This window comes from Bos taurus, chromosome 4 (genome assembly GCF_002263795.3).
Source record: "Bos taurus isolate L1 Dominette 01449 registration number 42190680 breed Hereford chromosome 4, ARS-UCD2.0, whole genome shotgun sequence".
NCBI lineage: Eukaryota > Metazoa > Chordata > Mammalia > Artiodactyla > Bovidae > Bos > Bos taurus.
Genome location: NC_037331.1, coordinates 63881769 through 63902268, shown reverse-complemented (window position 1 = coordinate 63902268; position 20500 = coordinate 63881769).

Genomic DNA, 20500 nt, shown 5'->3' with positions numbered 1-20500 from the left:
GCGACTTTGAACAAAATGCACTATAATTAGAAATCAATAATAAAATATTAGCCAAAATAATCTGATGTTTGTAAATTGAAAAACTTTGTTCTTAATAATTCAAAGGATCATGAAAAGAAGCATATTGTAATTAGAAAAAGGAGCAAAGAATGGAAATTAGAAACTATTTGGAAATAAATTACTATGAGAATTCTTCATAACAACTTGTAAAATGCAATCGAAGAGGTATTTAGAAGGAAATGTATAACTTTAAACATGTATATATGAAATAAAAATAATTAGCTAGATGTCCAACTCATAAGCTAGAGAAGTAAACAAGAGGAAATCCAAAGACCTTTAAAAATACAAATAAAAGAACAGTAATTACTACATCGGAAATAAAGGAGAGGACCAGCAACAAAACAGTTTGTACTTTGATAAGACTAATGAAATGGATATAGTTTTGAGCACATTGATCATGAAAAAATACAAAGGACAAAGAACATTAAGACTCAAAATGAGAACATATTTATAGATATCACAACCACTTTTAAAAAATAAAAAATCATGAAAACTTTTATAGCTACAAATTGGGAAACTCAGACAAAAAGGACAAATTCCTAGAAAAATTCCAAGTTGTTAAAACAAAATCAAGAAATTAAAAAAACAGACTTATAAACATTAGATAAAATGCATCAGTAGCCAACTCTACTTACAAAACAAAATACACAGTGTACTCTTACAGCGAAGTTCTAATAGACTTTCAAGGAATAAATAGATAATCCTTGTCTTATGCAAATTGCTCTAGAGAACAGAAAAAGATGGCAAGTTATCTAGTTTATGTTACAGTATGAGGCTAAGATATCTTGAAACCAAGAAAAGACAATATAAGAATTAAAAATTATAAAACAATTCCACTTATAGTCTTAGTTTCCAAAATTCCAAATAAAATACCAGCAAATGGGATCCTACAATGCATATTAAAATATATCAAGACCAAGGTGGGGAAATTCCCTGACAGTCCAGTGGTGAGGACTCCCTGCTTCCATTGCTGGGGGCCTGGGTTCGATCCCTGGACAGGGAACTAAGATTTCACAAGCTGTGCAGCACAGCTAAAAAGAAAAGAAAAATCAAAAAAAGACCAAGTTGGGTACACCCTAGGGATACAAGGATTGTTTAACAAGAGAAAAATTCTTTAAAGAATCTGCTTTATTAGCAAGATGAAGAGGGAAAAATATGATTATTTCAAAGATGCAGGAAACCATTTGTTAAAGTTCAACATTCATTCAATATTTTAAAACTTAGCCAACTGGAATAAGAGATCCTACTAATTTGCTAAAGGATGTCTCAAAAATAACCTACAATAATACTTTATAGTGTATCATTAGAAATTAAATACAGGAATTCCCTGGTGGCACAGATAATAAGAATCTACCTGCCAATGCAGGGGATAGGGGTTCGATCTCTGGCCTGGGAAGATTCCACCTGCCTCGGAGCACAACTCCTGAGCTTGTGTGCCACAACTTCCAAAGCCTGTGTGCCTATAGCCTGTGCTTGGCAACAAAAGAAGTCACTAATGAGAAGCCCTCGAACCACACACACACACACACAAAAAGCTTAATTAAAAAAAAGAAATTAAGTACAAGACAATGCTATCTGCTATCTATTTTTTAATTGAATATTGTGCTGAAAGTTTTCAAAATTAACATAAGATAAATAAGATATTCATTGAAAAGGAAGAAACAAAATCCATTATTTGTAATAGCTCATTTGAGTGTTCACATAGAACATCTAGTCAAATCCACAAAAAATCGAAACTAAGAGTTCAGTAAAGTTGCTGGAATATAAAATCAGTATGTAAACACCAATAGTATTCCTATATCCCACCAACACAGTTAAAAATGTAATTTAAATAAATCATTTTTCAGTAGCAAGAAAAGCTGTAACTCTAAAAGGTATTTATAAAAGAAATTATAAATTAGAACCTTGTATTTAAGATTTATCCATAGAGACAGATGTGATTCTAGTTATTTCATTTAATTTCTGTGTAGTGTACTTTATCTATACTCCAATTTATTTATCTATTCTTTTATGGACAATTAAGTGGCTTTTGATTTTTTTTATATTATAAGTAATGCTATAATAACAAACACTTTAAATAAATAGCTCCTTGTGTGTATATGCAAGGTTTTTCCCAAGGATATTTTAAGAGGCAGAATTGCTGCTTTATGACTTCATGACACATTTTCAGCTTTTTCAGATACTGTCAACCTGCCCTCCAGAGTGATTTTTACCAATTTATACTCTCATGAGTAACTGTCACTCCACTTCTTCCTTAACCCTTGGTGTTTTCAGACTCACTTTCCTCCCCAATATGATAGTTATGAATGGCATCTCATTGCAAATACGACAAGAATGAAGGCTCCTTAGGAATTATAATTCTGTTTTCCTTCGGGCTATTTCCTTAGGGCTAGAATTGTGCTGGTACCATTATAGGGATTTAAATTTTGTGAATGGAATGAATGAATAAAGGATAACTAGTGAGGCTCTTTAGGTGTGGAAAGCAAGACCATCATTACATATGTGTTTAAAATTTCTATCTGAAATCAGCATGTCAATTGAAAGGAAAGTAGAAATCACTTCGCTTTAATAAGAGATGAAGACTGTTAAAATGAGAGTGACACTGACCACACAAACACTAGAAAAGGCACTGGGTCTGGAAATCCAAAGAAAGACCTACTCCCCTTCCAACTAGTAGAACTGCAACTTAACGTATGTGGACAGATTACTTAACCTCCCTGAATCTTAGGAGTCCTCATCTTAAAATAGAGATGATAATAATAACACCTATTTGGAATCTTGAGCAGAGAACACACAGTTCACTAGCTGGACATTAATGCAAAAATAGCAACCACCATCTAACCTCAGACATCCTACCTAACACAAAATGCCTCAGTTGGCACAAAAACATCCTTACATCAATGGTCTAGTTGGAATCTATGGACCAGGTAGTACCACTCTCTATTTCATTCTTGACATCTTCCAGCATTGCCTCAGATTCAAAGTTCCCAGTTAGCTGGCATTTCTGGGAACTTTCATTTCAGTCCTTCTCCCTGCTGACCTACCTACCAACTTGCTCAACTACGCAACCTGGAAGACCTGTTTAGCTAAGCACAAGCCACTATATCCCTCACCTATTTGAAGCTTATTCCCTCCTAAGGACACTCCTGTTCTGAGCTGCCCTCATGAGAAGGTTCTTCATGCTCCCAGTCTCCATGCACTCCAGGGCTGAGACATGAACACTAGCAGGTGGCAGATCCAAGCTTTCTGGGTACTTAAGATTATAAAACTCAGGGACTCCATTTAAGAAAAGCATCAAGTTATGAATACAAGCATCTTGTGATGTTTCCATCTCTCACCTTGCTGGTCACTCTGCCACATTCATTGAGGACAGAAGAACCTCTAAATGACTATAATATGAAAGAAGCTAAAGGAAGCAGGACACAGCAGGGCCCTCCCAGGGTCAAAAGCCTTTCTGTGTCGGCCATTTATTGTTTGTTGAAAAAGGTTTTCGTCTCCTAGATCTCTGAGTTTCAAAGAGCACCCTCAGTTACTAACTAAGGAAGTGAGGGAAGGCAGTAACAAAGGAAAAGCAAGACCAACATAACCTTTTCCATGGTTGTTAGCTTAAACTAATCCCTTGATTTATGACCCCAAACATCTGAGATAATGTCCTTTTTGGCTTCAACCAGCTGGCTCCAACAGACTTAAAACTGATGACACCTGGAGGGTCAATTAAGAATTGAGGCTCCTGAACCATCAGGAAGGCTCTAAGTACAGAATAAAATGCCTCAACAACTGCTTTTGCTCTGTCCTAGAAAGAAGTTAAGGGATCACTAGACCATCACTTCGGAGAAGGCAATGGCACCCCACTCCAGTACTCTTGCCTGGAAAATCCCATGGGCGGAGGTGCCTGGTAGGCTGCTGTCCATGGGGTCTCGAAGAGTCAGACACGACTGAGCGACTTCACTTTCACTTTTCACTTTCACTCATTGGAGAAGGAAATGGCAACCCACTCCAGTGTTCTTGCCTGGAGAATCCCAGGGACAGGGGAGCCTGGTGGGCTGCCGTCTCTGGGGTCGCACAGAGTCGGACACTACTCAAGTGACTTAGCAGCAGCAGACCATCACTTACTAGTTTTCTTTGCAGGAACACACAGATCAATCACAGTCACCAATGAAACATCCAGTGACAGGAAGCCAGGAAGACTGCAGTTGAGGTCTTATCAGAAAATCACAAAGAACCTGTACCTCTGTTGCCTTTAAAAACCTTGCACCCCAGCCCACCAGCTCCCAGGATGGATTTGAGATGAATCTATCAATCTATTAATCCATCTTTTGGGTTGGTGTGTCTTCAGCAAGTAAATCTTTCTTTGCTCCAAACTCTAATGTTTCAGTTTGTTTGGCCTCACTGTGCATCAGGCACACAAACTTGGGTTCAAAGGGGGTGACTCACAAAACTCCAGATTCCCAGATCTTTTCCTTTTTCAGAGCCAATGACCTTCATGCCCACCGGACCCCAGCAAACCAATGGTCACCCTGTGGACCTTGTTATAACTTACAGCTACTCCAACTCTGAAATCCTAAACCTCAGATATCCATTCTCACACCACAAACGCCCTCCTTTAGCTCTTTCATTCTCATGTATAAGACTTCCATTACTTTTTCTGAACTTGATCAGCTCCTCTCTGACATTACTTTCTCTCCCTGACTACATGCTAAGTCACTAAGGGAGGTAAGGCACCTAGGGAGCACGGTTTATGGAGGCGCTCACACTCAGGGTCACACAAGTGCAGGGTATGCATATGTGTTATGTATTACTTTAACATCTCACCATTACACTGAACTTTCTTGAGCCCTTGATTTCTCTTCTTATAAGCCCTGCAAAACCACAGTCCTTGATCCACCCAACCATTCTGTCTCTCCCAAGTGACTGAAAATGACGAGGCAAGTGACATACCACTGCAGATGAGGGCCAATACAAATTTCTGAATCCCATCCCCAGGTCAGCCCCTAGTTCTACCAGCAGCTCTTTTCCGTCTATAAATTACTGCTCCTTCCATTCCGTGGGGCAATATGGCAGGCATTGTTAGTACTATTCCTACCCTTCTTGACTGAAAATATAGTAATAACAAGGTAATAGAATTAAATTCCTGCTTTCAGGATTTCATTTCTCTCCAACCTCAGAGACTTTCTCCTGTCCAAGGCCAAGCACTGCAACCAGACTGGACTACTCTCCCATTCTCAGAACCTTGTCTTAACATCCCTCTCTCTCCACTGTCAGTAACGTCTCCTTGTCTCTCCTTGCCCGAGATAAATACACCTCAATTCCTCTCTTTCAAAAAAGAAAAATCTGAAAGCCCCCCAAATCCTCCTTACAACTCCATGACTCCCCTCCATTACTGTCCTATAGCTTATCTTCCATTCACACACAGAGTACTCTACTCACCAGCTTCCCCTTCTCACTGCCCACCCATCACCCCAGAGATGATGCCCACACCTCCCTGTATCACCACTGCCCCCGACCACTAGCATCTTCATCACTAGCATCCCCCGAGATGCTGCTCTCAGCAGCATGAAGCACGCTTGCTTACCCCACCTGTAGAAATCTTCCTCCTCTCAGGTCTGTCCTTCATCTAGGTTGGCCTCCTTCGTCTCTTCTCCTCGGTAGGCTCCTCTTCCTTAAGTGTCAGCGGCTCTGTGCCCAAGTAAGGAAGGAGGCCAGGAGCTCAGAGAAGCGGCTGTGACCCGTCCTAACTCAACACACTCTGAGGAGGGGACAGTCGGAGGGGCGGGGCAGAAGGGCTCTGTCCTCTAGAAGAGCCGAGGTCAGGGGCCCCACGCTCACATGGATATGCAGAAGGGAGAACTGGGGTTCACCCCGGAGTGGGTGGAGAGGACCATTTACCCCAATAAGTCTCAGCACCGGCTTCTTCCAGCGCCTTCTGTCTGGGAAGTCTGGCCACGGAGCTCCGACAGGGCGCCAGTGCAGGGGGCGGGGCCTGCGGAAGAAGCTGCACGTGCAGGTCCGGACGCCCGAATAAAGGCTGGGGCCTTGAACATGGGCAGTCAGGTCTGAGTAGCCCGGGTTGTGTGCTCCACGACTTCCAATTGCCTAGAGGCTTGCAGTCGCAGACTAGAGCAGGTTGGTGTCACTAATGGGAACATGGCGTCGTACAGGGCACAGGGGCGCAGGGTTTGGAGGTCTTAGGGACAGACTGGCCTACAGGGAGGAGGGTGTTAGGAGACGCAGAGAGGAGGCCAGGACTCCGGGTTTGGGGAGGGATTCAGACTGTGGCGGAAGCTGAGGGGCTGCTGGAGAGGCTGCGAACAAGGACAGTGCAGCCGGGCCTAAGCCCCATCTTCCACTGCAGCCGCTGGGCACAGCCCCTGGCTTTGGCACCCAACGCTGAGTGTCCCCACGCCTCCAAGGCCTCATCCTCCCAAGATGGGGCTGCTTGGGGAGCCAGACTCGCTCAGCACGATGTGGGCCCAGGCCTCTAGGCACTGCTTCCCTGGTCGTAACGCATGCAGGGCAACGCATCCAGGCCAGCGGGAAGACAAGGTAAGGGACCTGCCACCCAGGCTCCCAGTCCTGACGGGTCACGAAGATGATTCCCTTACTTCACAACATTTTACAGGGTGGAGTGCAGCTGTCCTTTTCTGACTACGAACACGCTATTTTTTTCAGCGAAAATAAACTGGCCAGAAAACAACGAAAAATGTGAGAGCAATAACTCCAGATCTTTCTTCTATGTGCCGCCCAAGGCCCAGCAGCCTCGCCTGGGTCCCTGGTACCAGAATCCTGCCTGTAATCCCCTCTCCATTTCTGGGGCAGGTGAGGAATCTGAATCCCCAAGGAGGTTCAGTGGGATTACCGGCCATCCCTGTAAACCGAAGCCTGAAGGTTTTCTAACACCTTTGTCCATTACTTCCCTTTCCTCACCCTGGGTTCACACTAAGAGATTGTGGCAGCCCACGGGGCAGTGTTTGTCGTTCAGGTTAATAGGAAACATTCTAATTCTAGCTATATGCCAGCTACTGTGCTAAATACTAAAAGTAGGTTCTCTAATTTGACCTCAACAACCCATGAGCTCGGTATTGTTACTGCGCTTGTTTCCCAAACTAGGGAGCCAAGGCTCCCAGTCAGTGACTGGCCCAGGCTCACAGCATAATCCAATCGAAGTCTTCGCATGTTGTGAGACTAGTCTGGCTGAGAGAGGTACCCTAGAGGTTTCTAGTCCCCTGTAATATTTTTAACAAGGCCTAAAGGTTCTAAAAGCTGTTATGGTGATGTCAGAAAAGTAGTTTGGAAGAAGCAGACAAATAAGACTTGAAAATGTCTGGAAGGCAAACATCTAGGATTTCATTCAGTGCATGGGGGGAAGGGCTGTGGGCAGGCAGGAGGATCCATGGGGTGATTCTCCCAAGTATCCTGCTGTGGATAAAGCCTGTTGTGTATATAGTGTAACTTTTCCAAGTAGAAAACCAAGTGTGATGAGGAGAGCTTTTGAATTCGTCAGTCACCATTCCCAGATGAATAGTAGTCAGTCTGAGAAAGAGAACCTTGAGCCAGTTTATGGCCGGTGACCTACAGTTCCTCACTGTGTCTCTACCCAGCAGATGTTGGACTAGCACCTCCACCATGAGCCACTTCCTTCAAGAAACCTTACTGTACATAAACCATTGGGTCTGTTTCTCTGAAGATTCCCTAATTAGTACAGATGTTGAAATGTTGTTTTGAAATGGTACAGAGACAAGAATTTTGAGGGGGAAAAGTGTTGAGTACAGAGGGTAGGGGGTTCTAACAGAAAACAATTCATAGTGTATCTTAAATATTCCTTGAATTAACAGGTTGAGATGCCTCTGTGATTTTTTCCACACCATTCTCCCTCAGGTTTAAATTATTTATCCCTGAGAGTTGTGGTTTAGGAGAATTAAAGTGGTGAGTGCTGGAAGTAGGAATAAAATTTCTAATTTTTTTTATTCCAACATGATTCAGACTTTAGTGAAAAAAAAAGAAATGTATAAAATTACACGAGTAAAGCCATCTAGTCAACTTCTGGTTAGCTAGATGGGGACTCCAAAGACATAATCCATTTTTTAGTCTATTTCCCTCTTATTCTAGGTTTTGATTTTCTCTGTGTTGGCCTCACTGTTAGCCACTATTTCAGAGTGGCAAAGATGCTCACATTTCCAGGCCTATAATGATTCTGTGGCTAGTCATCCAGGAGAAGAGCATACTCTTCTAATAGTTTCAACAAGAATTCCAGATTTGACCCTCCACGGACTAGCTTTGAAGTTATCTGTCTCTATGGTTACATGAACTACCTTTTGTAACTTCTAACCTCTTAAGAGGGCTTCCCAGGTGGCTCAGTGGTAAAGAATCCTCCTGCCAAGTAGGAGACATGGGTTCACTCCCTGGGTCAGGAAGATACCCTGGAGGAGCAAATGGCAACCCACTCTAGTATTCTTGCCTGGGAAATCCCATGGACAGAGGAGCCTGGCAGGCCCTAGTCCATAGGGTCCCAAAAGAGTTGGACACAACTTAGTAGCTAAACAACAACAACAAACCTCTTAAGACAATGTTGAAATCCAAGCTGAGACTTCCTTTTCCTTCAGTAAAGGAAAATACCCATATGCATATGCTTATGCAAAATTTTAGGTCAGGTATGAGAGGCACACTGATGCATTCCTTGACAGTGAAACTGAGTTCATGAGATAGCTGCACAACACTGATTTGAATGTTTGAATGTAACTACCACTTCTTTTATATAGTTAGAAGTTTCATCTTAGCTTCACTTGTCAGTTGTACAAATATGTCTGGCAATGTCAGATGCTTTTCCCCAAAATGTATTTGTATGAGAGAAATGTGTCTGGTGTTATTGACACCACTGCAGTGGTTATCCCTAAAGAGCGGAAATGGGGGGGTGGGAAACGTGTGTGTGTGTGTGTAGGGGGGTGGGGAATGAATAGTGCTGAATACATAGGCTTAGGAAGGATTTTAAATCCAAAGAACTTTTGTTCCCTTTTACTCTGTAAGGTCTGGTATTATTCTTCTTGTAACCATGACAAGCCTGAGTATGCGCTTGGTCTCTTTTAAAAGGCTACAAAGTTGGGAGTGCTGTTCTTAATATGCTGCCCAACTGATGGCCTGGGAATCACCAGGTAGAATAGATGCCTGCCCTAGAGCTGTTCTAGTGTGAAGAGGGGTTCTGGAGGCCCCACTGATATAGTCATTCCTCCCTCATTGGTTGACTTCTGCGAATGTCCAGGGAGGAACTAGGGGCTGTTAACCAACTGGCATAGAGTAAACTCAGTATTTTAACAATTGGTAAAAAAAAAAAAAAAAAAAAAAAACCACAATTGGTATGGATGTACAGGTGTGCACTGGCTGAATGTTGTGACTGGCTTCAGGAGACAAAATGACTATCCCCTTCTCTTTCTAGGTTTCAGAAATGGAAGTCTGTATTTTCCGTGTTCTATGGTGCTCAGTGAGTATCCTGCCTTCCTTGTTCCTCAGTCCTCATTGCCCACTATCCTTAATTGAAGACCCGTAGTCCCTATATCTTATAATGTGGCACAATTCCAACGATATGGTGGCTATGGGGAAGAAATGAAAATGAAACACACACACACTGAACCTCAACAGGCTGAAAACATGAATAAAAACAAGATGTGCACTCAGAAGGCAAAACCCATGACATAGGAAGGGTGACTAGTATCCCTAATTTTGACATTGAAACTGACAACATTCATCAAGAAACATATGGGGCTTTGATTTTCGTTGTCCAGAAGAGGGAGCTAAATGGCAAGAGCCCTTCTAATTACACTGTATAGAAACGCACCTCAAGGAAGCTATGCATCCAAGAAAGAGCTAAGGAGGCTAGAACAGGGCAAAGGATCCTCTATGATAAAATTCTGGAAATCACTGAAACAAACTGTGGGTTTGTATGATGTGGCTTATGGTACAACTATGCCAGAGAACGTACTGCAGTACAATGGAATTTCACAGAGTTCCTGTAAAAGTAGAGGTGTGCTTTATAACCTCATGAGGGTGGAGACCACATTGCATATAAAGATGAACACAGAGTTGTTCAGTCAGAGCAGTATTTTGATGTTGTAAGACATGATGAGATGTTAAAGTAAGAATTTATCATAGAGATGAACTTCGATGAGGAAAATAAGAGATATGCAACTCTTTCCCAAACCCACCACCTCTGAATGACAGAGATGAGATCCAGAATACCCAGAATTCAAAACTGTACTAGTCTGCTCCAGCATGGAAGCAGTTAAAGACCTGAGCCTACATTCAGAATCATCTCAGAAGCCCTTTACTGCAGGGGAAAGTATGCCAAAGAACAGTAGCGGGAGTCATGGCTCCCTTGAGACTGTGGGTGGAGAGGAAGAGAGCAACAGCTACCCTGAGATGCCTGTCCCGTCCCCTCCCTGCTTGGCTCAGGTCAGCAAAGAAGATGAGGGCATCCAGTGCAATATGAGCTGGTAGATTGAGATATAGTCTGGGAATTCCCCTGAGTCTTCACCAGGAAGTAGTAGGAAGGGAGCAGAGCAGATGTCAGTGGGGAGCAGGAACCAGGATGAAGTCTATGAGGTGGAGAACAATGGCTGCGAGGGGGAAGTTCCCTCCCCTACCTGGTTGGCCCAGGTCAACAAAGTGGATGAGGGCATCCAGTACAACATGAGTTGCTTTGAAGCCCAGGTAGAGAAATCCCCCAGTAAATGCCCCCCAAGGGGTGAAGAGACAGTATCAGACAGCAAAACCAGGGGATCTTGGAAACAACCAATCACCAATAGGAAATTAAGTGCAGATAAAGAGGAAATGATCATGAATGATGAGACTGGGGAGGTGTATAATGAGAACTTGAAAAGGTGTGCGAAGATTAAAAAGACCTTGAAAGGCAGGAAGCTGAAAGAGCTGAGCAGTTTCTCAAATGTTAAGACAGCCTATTTGCTGAAGAAAAGAGTTGCTTTGACCATTGTGCTTCCTGAGGATTCAGAAGACTCTGAGTTGGAAGAGGAGGGTGACATGGATGAGGTAGGATGCCTCCTTGAAGAAGTGAGTCCACGGGGTCCTCTGACATCTTTCAAAGGAAGGTCTTATCATGAAGCTGGAAGGATAATCAGGATGCCACCTGAGAACTCCCTCTCCAACTTATGGTATGGCCCACCAGAAATTAGTGCAAGTTATTACAAGTTCGTGGTGAATATGAGTGTGTCCCTGCAGTTTACTAGTGGAAACGACAGGATGGCTGTGAAAGCAGTGGTGTCAGGCTCTGAAGCAAACCCACCATGGCCAACAAGGAGGGACTGCAGTCCAGGAGAGCCTCTCACAAATCCCTGGAATATAAGTGACTAATGTGTTCATATACTAATTGGTTGTCTGTGCTGGTTCCCTACCAGGTGACTCAATAGCATTTCTTCATTTTGAAAGTGTGTTGTCACTTAAACTGTACTGTCCACATTCAAAGGATTTGCAAAGAGACTCTGTTGAAATTTCTGCATTCTGGGAAATTGCAGTGTAATGGGAAGTGAAGTGCTCCAGGAAAAGATGATAGAGAGCTGGGTGGTGGTGGGCTGAGGTAGTCAGGAGGACATCAGTCTAGTTGGATGACTGAGAATGGGAAGTCCACATGCAGGCAGAGACTTCCCACACAAATTTAGGATCTGTTGGGAAATAAATGGACTTCCCTGGTGGCGCAGACGGTAAAGCATCTGCCTACAATGTGGGAGACCTGGGTTCAGTCCCTGGGTCAGGAAGATCTTCTAGAGAAGGAAATGGCAACCCACTCCAGTATTCTTGCCTGGAAAATCCCATGGATGGAGGAGCCTGGTAGGCTACAGTCCATGAGGTCTCAAAGAGTCCGACACAACTGAGCGACTTCACTTTTGGGAATAAAAGGACAAAGTTTGGAGAGGGAATAGAGACAGCAGCATGATCTCAGATGGACAGCCAGGGCAGGATTCTGTTCGAGATCATCCTGCTGGAGGGAAGAATTATGAGGAATTGGGAAGGAGGCTGAGAATGGGGTAAATTAAGAGTGTTTCTCTTCCCTTACAGACTTTTATCCTGTAGGCAATAAGTGGCTAATCCAGACGGAGTAGAGAAATGAAATGAAGGGGCTGTAGGAATTTCAACCAGCATATAAAGTATTTTGTAGGAGAAATTAGAATGGAGCGTGACTATATGGCTGAAAACCAGTTTTATTCAACAAAAAGTGTTGCAATTCAACAGAACAAAGTGATGAGGATCCTGACTAGCATAACATAGACACATGACAGGCCTAATACAATTATATCTTTAAAAGGTGGAGTTTGCACTTGAGTACATAGAGAAAAATGGTAACTTCCATGGAAAAGAGTTAACTTGGGAAGAGAAGTTGCTTTGCTTTGCTGTGTGGGTTGTGGTTGGGACAAGTGTAAAATGGTGAGATAGAGGGACTGGACTAGCAGCCCATCCACACCTGGACCATCCTAGGACTGGTGGGGTACAGGTGACAGGAGTGGGGAGGGAGGGAGGACCCCAAGGAGAGCTTTGGGAGATGATTATGTCTGGGGGTGCAAAGAATGAAGCAAAGCAGGTAAATGAAGAATGGGACACATAAGGGCCCCAGGGAAGTTTGGTTCTAGTCTTAGTCCCCAAACCTTTGGGGTTTAAGCCTACTATGTCCATTTAGAAGTTGGGATATTGTCACCTCTTAACTTGGCTGTAATAATAAATTCAGTTCATGCTCAGTAATTTGGAAGGGATTTTTAAAAACAGGGTCACTTTACATGAGCACTTTTTTGGCTTTGGTGTGTTTAGTCCCTGCTTATAAAAGATGGCAACAGAGACTGTTCTCAGCCACTGTGTTTAGAGACCACTTAAGCACAAGAAATGGAAGCATGGTGTAAGCTCCATAACGAATGAGACCATTCCAGATGTGTGAGCCCTAGACTGCAATGTCTAAATTGTAAAATGAATAAACTAAAACACCAGCCACTTACCTTTAGTCGTCTTCTACATTCCGCATGTGGTTTCCCATCAGAGTGCAAGTGAATCACTCTATTTGGGGAAATCACATCAGTTATAAATTTACCCTCCCCCTTCACAAAATTGTAGTTTTCAGCACTTTCTCCTTTGGCCAAGTCTGAAAGAAAGTCTGGAAAATTTCCTGGTGGTCCGGTGGCTAGGACTCATTGCTTTCACAACCAAGTTGCTGGGGTTCAATCCTTATCCTGATCGGGAAACTAAGATCTCACAAGCTACGTGGTGCGGCCGGAAAAAAAAAAATACACAACAAACACCTGATTGACTTGTTCCGTGAGGAAGATAATGGAAACTCAGTTTACTCCTGGTTACACGGTCAACATTTTAATTTCCAGGCTGAAGGCTCTCTTCTATAAATTGTCTGTTATTTTTGGCCAGTGATATTTTTTGCTGCCGCAAACTATAGAATCGTATGGAATAGTGTCTTGAAGATTGGTCATTTTCTTGAAAGATGTGTTTTTTTTCCCCCCTTTTGTTTTTTAAGCATCTTGGATTATTTAATGTATAAATCCCTTCTCTCGGGTAACTGTGGGAGATAAAAAACCAAGGTCCCTTACAAATTAACAGAGATCAGAGGCAGATGTTATAAAGTGCAGGAAATATCCAGCAGCTCTAGCGGTTGGTATCTATCCTGTGTTCAGTTTGTCTTACGATTTGCTCTTTGGACTTTGGGGTTTCCTACTTGGTGCCTGTTCTGCCCTCCAAACTAACACTGCTTATGAGCAACAACAAACAGCAGGGTTCCACCCAGGTAACAGACATACCTTGTAAGGAAGGCCTTACCTTTCAAGATTAGAGGCAAAGCCTTTCAATACTGTGGAATGTTATTTTTATACCAGTTTTCATACTTAACTCCTAATGCTGTTGATGGTATTGTGGGTTACATGTTGATGGTATAGTGAGTTACATGAATGTATATTGTGGGTTACAGGGAATTTTGTAGGTGATCCTGGCAGATCTTACGTTCAGTACTGGAAGCTTAGCAACTCCCTTAAGGGTGGTAGCATGCCAGGGTTCCCTTCACACAGGTAACCCTTCCTCACAGTCAAGCCCTAGTCCTGGAGCGGTGGCTTGATAGCCCCTTAAAGGCCATTTCTTCCCTGCAGTGGTCACAAAGGGAAGAATGATAACTAAGCTCAGGCAAACTGTCAAGATCTTTAGCTTTATCCTAAAAATGAAAACTATAGATATTGGTAAAGATTTTCTGTATAACATCTTGAGTCTGTGATACAACTAGTTTAAGGAAATGTATTCCATTGTTCTTTCATAGGAAACAAATTGCTGAGTTCCAGCTTCAAGGAAGAGCTAAATCATACGTGTTCTTTCTTGATTGAACTATTAAAGCATTATATCAGAAAAGCAAGTTAAGAAAATGTGACATTGTAAAGCCTTTGGAATTATAAGTTGTAAAAGAGCAAATGAATTGCAGGTGTATGATTTTTAAGCATTTTCTTCTCCTCTCAAAATGGCGACATCACCAGTTGTCATGAATAGTGTTGTGATCTCCACAAACCTCTAGATAAGGAAAAAAGGATGATGGAGTGGAGGGCATAAAGGATTAAGCATTCCCTACAAAGAACTATCGTGAAGATAGCATACTGACAATTTATTTATAAATGGAGGCCAGGCACATAGGAGGTCCATGGATGGATATTTCCAGGGGTGGCCTGTGGAATTATGTGCTTTACTTTCAACCAGTGTAAGTGCTTAGGGATAAAGGAAGCTTTAGGCAAACAAAAGAGCTTTATACTCAGAATCTAGGACTTATGTGGTCAATTGGTAGAACCGATCTCCCAACAAATGGTGCAGGTTAGGTTTTGGACTACATGCTAAAAAGATTTTTAAGTGATCGGAGGCTCTCCCAAGGTTATGTAAAAGAACAGAGCAGATGTGAGGGGATGGGGGTGCCTCCAAGAATGGGTTCCTTCAGTGTTACTTCCAAGTTACCCTATGATGAAAATGTCCTAGAGAAAAATGTCCTTTAATTTCCTATGTGTGTGTGCTATGTTGCTTCAGTTGTGTCTGACTCTTCAGTTATGTGTGACTCTTTGCAGCTCCATGGACTGTAGACCGCTAGGCTCCTGTGTCCATGGATTCTCTAGGTAAGAATACTGGAGTGGGTTGCCATGCTTTTCTCTGGGGATCTTCCCAACTCAGGGATAGAACCCATGTCTCCTGTGGCTCCTGCACTGCAGGTGGATTCTTTATCCTTGAGCCACTGGGGAGGCCACTTTATTCCCTATATTAACCAATTATCCCTTAAGATGGATTAATCCCTCAAAGTGATTAAGCACTACATTTTTTTCATGTGAGAAGCAAAGGATGATAGTGTGTCCAGGGCTGGTCTTATAAGGCCTATAATTTTGTCTAACTCCTTAAAGATTTTGTTTAGATACACCCCACCCAAGGCTAGATTATGTGATACTCCTGTGTGTTCTGGCATCACCTATATCTTCACTTTCATAGCCCATTTAATGACATGACAGATGAGACCTGTAACATTCTTAACTTCATCAAAGGAGACCATATATTCCTTAGGGTTGTGAATTAATGTAGCCAATGCAGTATCCCTGAGAGTGTAGAGCCTGGAACATCATACATATGCAGGTATTTGTGAATGAATGGCTTAGTGTTAATTTTATGAGATTAAGTCAGACCTTGTGGGTTGGACCCTAGAAAGTGGGGAAGACAGTGATACCAGTATATGGAAAGGGAAGCACAAAGACAGAGGACAGTACTAATGAACATTTTCCTGCTTTGTAATTCTTTCCAAAGTCTTGCCTTTATCCTAGAGGAGAGATGAAAAGTCAAGGATGAATTTGGAAAATGAGAGTCTAAGATGAAGGATAACTCCTGACCACACCCACCTTTCACCCACCCAAGTGGCCACCGTACCTCTGTGGCATGTTGAGTTCCTTAGGACCAGACTCTGGGGTGGAGATTTGGGTGCAGGAAATTTAATGGGACGTGTTATAGGGAATAACATCTCTGAGGGGACAAAGAAGGCATGATTAAGTGGAGAGAAGAGTTTGGATATGTTGTAGGTACAACAAAGGCCTTGGCCAATCCCACTGAGAGCTCATGAGCTGTAATGATCCAGAATTGTCCCAGTTAGGGCAAGAGGCTGCATCTTACACTGCTGCAGAGAGCAGTCATTGTGATGCAGGATGCCCCTGGAAATGAGGTACGGCCTTGGATAGGATAGCTGTCTTCAAGAAAGAACAGTCCCTGGAAAGGGCAAGTCATTTGCAACTGTTAAATAAAGTCAGCTGTTGACTAGCAGGTGGGACAAGGTGAGACTATAACAGGAAACAAGATGGTCTCTGCCCTCAAGAATCTTCCAGACATGTGGGCAAGCATTAATTACCACAAATATGGTGTATCCATCAACTTCTGGTCTCTGGTCTGGTGTATAAAGAGGTTAGAAGTCTTCATTCTTTCCTAACAAGTAAAACTAATGATCAGATTTTCTTAAATCTGTTAGAGAATCATGGTCTCAGGGCAAACCACTGACCCAAAAATCAGAGAGATGGACTAATAAAGAGTCAAAACTGACTGAAGCAGAAGCCTTTGTGGGAGCCAGGGTAGGATACTTTGCTATATGCCAAAAAAAAAAAAAACACCTCTGGTTTTAGAATTCTTGTGAGTTGGTTCTGATCACCCAAACAGTTGCCCTTTGAAAAAACCAAACTGTCCAGAAATGTAAGCTAATCATGGGAGTAAAATCCCTTCAAGTAATGGTTCTACAGGTTTGGGCAGGAAATCTGGGGACCATTTTACAATTGTGTCAACCACAGCCATGATGACAGGCTAAGACACCTTAGTAAAGAGAGGTCTGGTGGCTTCTTTTGACTTCCTTAATAGGATTAGTGAGTGGGGTGGGGATGGTGGTGGGTTTGAGGGAGAGATTTTAGGATGAAGAAATTTGATTGGTCAGCTTTGTGGGCTCGGCAGTCTGGAAATTCTAATTCCCAGAGGAGGAGGAATTTGGTTTGAGATTCTTTTGGGTAATCTGGGCAGAAAAACCAGAGGTCAAGGGAGATAACAGGCTTAATTGACAGCCACAGAATGTAGGCCAGAAATAGAAGACAGAGCAACCTGAAGTGAGGGACAAGGCACAGGAATTAACTTGCAGGGGCTGCAGTGAGTGGAGAGATTCCAGTTACAGCAGAAAGTGAAGAAAGGCTTTAAAAAGAGGTTAAACATTTAGATCAGTAGTTCTTCAGACCTGGTCCCCAAACCAACAGCATCAGCATCATTTGGGAACTTGTTAGAAATGCAGATTCCCCAGTCCATTCTAGAATTAGTAAATTGGAAATTCTAAAAGTAGGAGTGAGGCACGAGAATCTGTTTCAACAAGCATTCCAGGTGATTTTGATGCCCCATAAGCTTGAGAATCATTGATATTCTTCTATATTGTAATAGAATATGTTTATCATGAATGGGACTCCAGCAGGAGAAAGGAAATTTCTGGAAGCAAAATTTTCTGCTGCATGGTGAGCTGGAAATGCCAAAGATAAGTTTAAGACATTGCTTGACGTAACTGGCCTTAGGGTTTTCAGAAAGAAGTTCAGAGCCATTCCAGCCAGTTGTGTTATTGAGACACACTTTTCAAGGCCAAGACTAGGAGCAGTTGGAAGAAAAGTTATGACCAGCCTAGACAGCATATTAAAAAGCAGAGACATTACTATGCCAACAAAGGTCTGTCTAACTCAAAGCTATGGTTTTTCCAGTAGTCATGTAGGATGTGAGAATCGGACTATAAAGAAAGCTGAGTGCCGAAGAATTGATGCTTTTGAACTGTGGTGTTGGAGAAGACTCTTGAGAGTCCCATGGACTGCAAGGAGATCCAACCAGTCCATCCTAAAGGAGATCAGTCCTGGGTGTTCATTGGAAGGACTGATGCTGAAGCTGAAACTCCAATACTTTGGCCACTTGATGTGAAGAACTGACTCATTGGAAAAGATCCTGATGATGGGAAAGATTGAAGGCGGGAGGAGAAGGGGAGGAGAAGAGAATGAGATAGTTGGATGGCATCACCAACTCAATGGACATGAGTTTGAGTGCACTCCGGTAGTTGGTGATGGACAGGGAGGCCTGGCGTGCTACAGTCCATGGGGTCGCAGAGTCGGACATGACTGAGCAACTGAACTGAACTGAGGAGCAGTTTACTGAGGGGAGTAGGGAAGGAGTCAGCCTGGCCTGCGTTGGTTATTCTTGAAGGAGGGGGAAATCCAACCCCTAGGGGAAAAAGCAGGAAGTGGGACCAGTGAGTTCCTGGGACCCTGAGTGATGAAAGCAGCAAGAGACTCTGGTGGAGAGGGAAGGACATTTGCTTGTGAGCAAGATCTGGCTCCACTTCAGCTCAGTAAGAACAGATGCCCTCTCCTGGCTGCAGGCAGCGTCTGGCCCTCCTGCCTCAGCTGCAGCAGTCAAAGCCACAAGTTCTAATGTCAGCTGTCCTTAGCCAACAGGAGGAGGATATATTTGGGGATGTGGGTAGCTGACCCAGTACACTGATTCCTATGTCCTTATAATTTTTATGAATCAATTATTCTGGGAATAATAATAATCATGGTACAATGGCAATAAGTGCTAAAGACATGGTTGTTCATTGTTATTATAGGCTATCCCAGCAAGACGTAGGAGGGGCGAATTCACGTTTAAAATCAAACCCCATTCCCACCAGAGATGCTCAGAGGGCTCAAACGAACTTTGTGCACACCAGGACCCAGGAACCCCACAGAGACTGAGACAGAACTGTGTTTGAGCATCTCCTGTGGAGGTATGGGTCGGCAGTGGTCTACTGCAGGGACAAAGGCTCTGCGTGTGGGTATGGCATAAGCCCTCTTGGAGGAGGTCGCCATTAAACCCACCATAGAGCTGCCAGAACTTACACAGGACTGGAAAATAGACTCTTGGAGGGCACAACAGAGCCTTGTGCACCAGGACCCAGGAGAAGGGAACAGTGACCCCACAGGAGTCTGTCCTGGACTTGCCTGTGGGTGTCTGGGAGTCTCTGGTGAAGGCATGGGTCAGTGATGGCCTGCTGCAGGGTTGGGGGCAGACTGTAGCAGTACATGCATGGGGTCTTTTGATGGAGATCACCATTATCTTCATTACCTCCACCATAGTTTGGCCCCAGGTAAATAGGAGGGAGGGAACACAGTTCCACCCATCAATAGAAAATTGGATTAAAGATTTACTGAGCAAGACCCTTCCCTGGTGGCTCAGACAGTAAAGTGTCTTGCTTACAATGCGGGAGACCTGGGTTCGATCCCTAGGTTGGGAAGATCCTCTGGAGAAGGAAATGGAAACCCACTCCAGTACTCTTGCCTGGAAAATCCCATGGACAGAGGAGCGTGGTGGGCTACAGTCCACGGGGTTGCAAAGAGTTGGACACGACTCTAATTTTTTTAGAGAGAGACCTGGAGAGATGTGGGAGACCTGGTTTCGATCCCTGGGTTGGGAATATCCCCTGAAGAAGGAAAAGGCTACCCACTCCAGTATTCTGCCCTGGAGAATTTCATGGACCACAGAGTCCATGGGGTTGCAAAGAATCGGACACAACTGAGCGACTTCACTTCACCCTGATGCTGGGAAAGATTGAAGGCGAGAGGAAAAGGAGATGACAGAGGATGAGATGGTTGGATGACATCACCGACTCAATGGATATGAGTTTGAGTAAACTCCGGGAGTTGGTGATGGACAGGGAGGCCTTGTATGCTATAGTCCACGGCGTCGCAGAGTCGGATACGACTAAGTAACTAAACTGAACTCATCCCTTCCCCTGAAAACTCAACCAAACATGAAAGAGGTTTATGGGCTTCCCTTGTGGCTCAGCTGGTAAAGAATCTACCTGCAATGTGGGAGACCTGGTTTCGATCCCTGGGTTGGGAATATCCCCTGAAGAAGGAAAAGGCTACCCACTCCAGTATTCTGCCCTGGAGAGTTTCATGAACCACAGAGTCCATGGGGTTGCAAAGAATCGGACACAACTGAGCGACTTTCACTTTGTTTCTTTCTTTCATGAACTCGAGACTTCTGTGTATAGCAAAGACCAACATGTTTTACACTGTTGAGTTAAAAAATAAAAAAACAAGCAGGCAAATGGGTATGGTATGCTAGCATTTGTATTAAAAAAGGGAAAAAAACATTTGTGATACGTAAGATATTTCTGGATGACTTGATGAAAAATTAGTTAAAAAAAAATCAAGAAAAATTAGTAAAATTGGTAGCCATTGGGAAAGGGAACTGAATAGCTGGGGAAGAAAAGAGGAAACTTTTTCATGATTAAAACCGTATATACCTTTTATATATATATTTTTCTGATTACACCTCTCAGCTTGCAGGATCTCAGTCTGCCAGTCAGTGATTTGAACCCGGGCCGTGGTGGTGAAAGCACAGAGTCCTA